The following is a 2,557-nucleotide window of genomic DNA, read 5'->3' as shown; positions in this document are numbered from 1 at the left end:
TTCTTGCTGTTAACTTTGCTTGGCTTTTGAACTCTAACTTAGCTCTGATTCTTTTTGATTTAGAAACTCTGCCTGAGAGGAGACCTTTTGCTGTTAAACCCCTSTCCTGGGAAAGGAGATAAGGTCCCTGTACGCTGTGAGTGCTGCTGCTGCACGCACTGGGACACGACAGCCTCAAGGGCCCAGCCTGATCTTCATGTGAGAAGTACAAAACAGAACTGTGGTGCAGGCACAAACCTGGGCCTTGGCACCTCGCTGTACCCTTAGCCTGTAGCTTCCAGGATTTTTGTGGCTAAAGCTCAGTAGTTAAAACTAATCTGTTTCTCTCTGCAACTGCTTCTAGCTGCAGGAGAGGTGAACATAAGAAGCCCCTGTGCTCCCCGTGGAGGCAGCAGACTGGGGTTGGAGGCCCCTCACAGTGATGGACTTGGCCAGTAAAGGCCTGGGGCAGATGCCATTGCACGGGGCTGTTTTGGCAGCTGGGGGCTAACCTGCAGGCAGGAGGAGGGTGTATCGCAGAAGGCCCAAGCTGCACAGCCCAGACGTGCCGTTGGGCGGACGTGGGGACTCAGCAGCCAGTTCCTCCAAGGGCTTAGTGGAGGGAGGACCCCACGCCTAGGGTCCCTCCTTGATGACCGTTCCCCTTGGCTGCGCTGGCTTCTGAGATGGAGGTGGCGTGCTGTGCTCCTGAACACCTTCCCTGTGAAACGGTCCCTGTCTGGGCTATGTGGAAGAACAACAGGAGGAAAGCGCTCCGCATCAACGTGTGTCTTTAATGCGATCAGGAACCGTCTCGTGTCAGGGCTGGCACAGGGACTGCTCCTGCGCTTGTAGCTGCCACATCCCTCCACGTGCACGTTACAAACTCTCACGCCAGGCGTTGTGACATTTAAAAAACAAGGGGAAAAAGCCCATTTGCCTTAATGTTCCACCCCCAGGAAAGCAGGAGGGGAAGGATGTTTCCCATCCCCTTTAATCCTGCCCTGGCTGCCTGATGCGACAGGGTCCATGGAGGGCTGAGGCGTGTGCCGGAGCCCACTGAATCCACCCAAACTAAAMCCCCCGATGGAAAGACGGGCACCTCTGCAGGCAGCGTTGGCTACGTGGATGTGGCTGCTGCCTCCTGGAAGAATCTTCCAGAGGAATTTTCTGGTCTCCAGGACTGTGACTCCAGGAAGCGGCTCTGCSCTGCGGCTCCCGCCGAGCTGTCGCTGCGGGGGGGAGGTAGCGTCCAGAGCGCTCCGGGGAAAGCCGTAAACGTGATCCAAGTGCAGGCAAACCCCAGGAGGTGAAGGAGAGCGCTGAAATAAGTTAATTTTTAAAGAGTCCGGTGCCCTGGGGGCCACAGGTACAGTTGAGCGAGCTGCCTCCACCGCGTGCCAGGGCCGCATCCTGCCCCGTGCTGAGGCCTCCCGGCCCTGTCCTGGTGCTGGTCCCTGCAAGCCCCGCCAAGGCCGTGGCCGGCGCCGGCTCCTTCCCAGGGCGCCGAGGCGGGTCAGGACGCCGGGGCAGCCTGGAGGCGCCGGCAGGGCACCGGCGAGGGGAGCCCCTCGACCCAGACTACTTGAGGAAGACGAGAAGGAAGAAGGTGGAGACGATGAGGACGAGGATGCCGGCGGCGAAGCCGAGGCGGAGGTTCTCCATGGAGGCGAGGGGCGGCTGCGTGTCCAGCAGCAGCCCCCGGCCCGGCAGCCCGAGCACAAAGGCGCCCGGCGCCTCGGGGCCGCGCCGGAGGCCGCARGGCGACACCAGGCCGCTCACGGCGAAGATGGGGGCGCGGGCGGCGCGGGCCGCCTCCGCCGCCAAGGAGCGCGCTGGGGCCCAGCCGGGGCCGCCCTGCTCCTCCTCGCTGGTGGCAGCGGCGGGCGGGCGGGCGCCGCTGTGGAGGAGGCTCAGGGCCAGTGCGGCCCCAGGGCCAGCAGCCTCGGCGCCGGGGGCTGGTTCGGGCACCAGCGTCACGGTCCTGCAGAAGGGGCAGCTGACGAAGGCGACGGCGGCGGCRCGGCAGACGAGCTTGCGGAGGCAGGCGAGGCAGAGCGAGTGGCGGCAGGGCAGCTGCTGGGGGGCCCGGCCCGCCCCGGCCGCCCGGTACGCCTCGTAGCAGATGCCGCACTCCCCACCGGCCTCCGCCGCCATGGCGCTGCCCGCCGGCCCGAGGGGAGCCAAGCGCCGCCGCAGCCCCTTTTTGTAGGCCGGGCGGCGGGGAGGGCCCGGCCAAGCGCGGCCGCCCCCCAGCCCGGGCCGAACTTCAGCCCGGCCCCAGGGGCGCTGGACCGGCGCGCTCCTCCTCCCCCGGCCCCACGCCAGCAGCAGGCACCGCTCCTCGGCGGCGCCGAATGCGGCAGCCCAGCCCCGAAGCCCCTGCGGCCCCGAAGCCCCTGCGGCCCTGGGTGCCCGCCCGCCTGCTGCCCGGGGGGTTCGCAGGGTTCCTGACTGCTTGGCAACGTCGTTACCGCCGAAATACGGCGCGTTTGAGTTTAGCGCCGGCTCACCGGGCAAAACCAGCCTTCCCCGCTGTGCCTGTGGGGTGCGCGTAATGGCAGGGCCTGAGCGGGCT

This window comes from Rhea americana, unplaced genomic scaffold (genome assembly GCF_003343005.1).
Source record: "Rhea americana isolate MKP2758 unplaced genomic scaffold, rheAme1 scaffold_61, whole genome shotgun sequence".
NCBI lineage: Eukaryota > Metazoa > Chordata > Aves > Rheiformes > Rheidae > Rhea > Rhea americana.
This window is presented reverse-complemented; position numbering follows the sequence as displayed.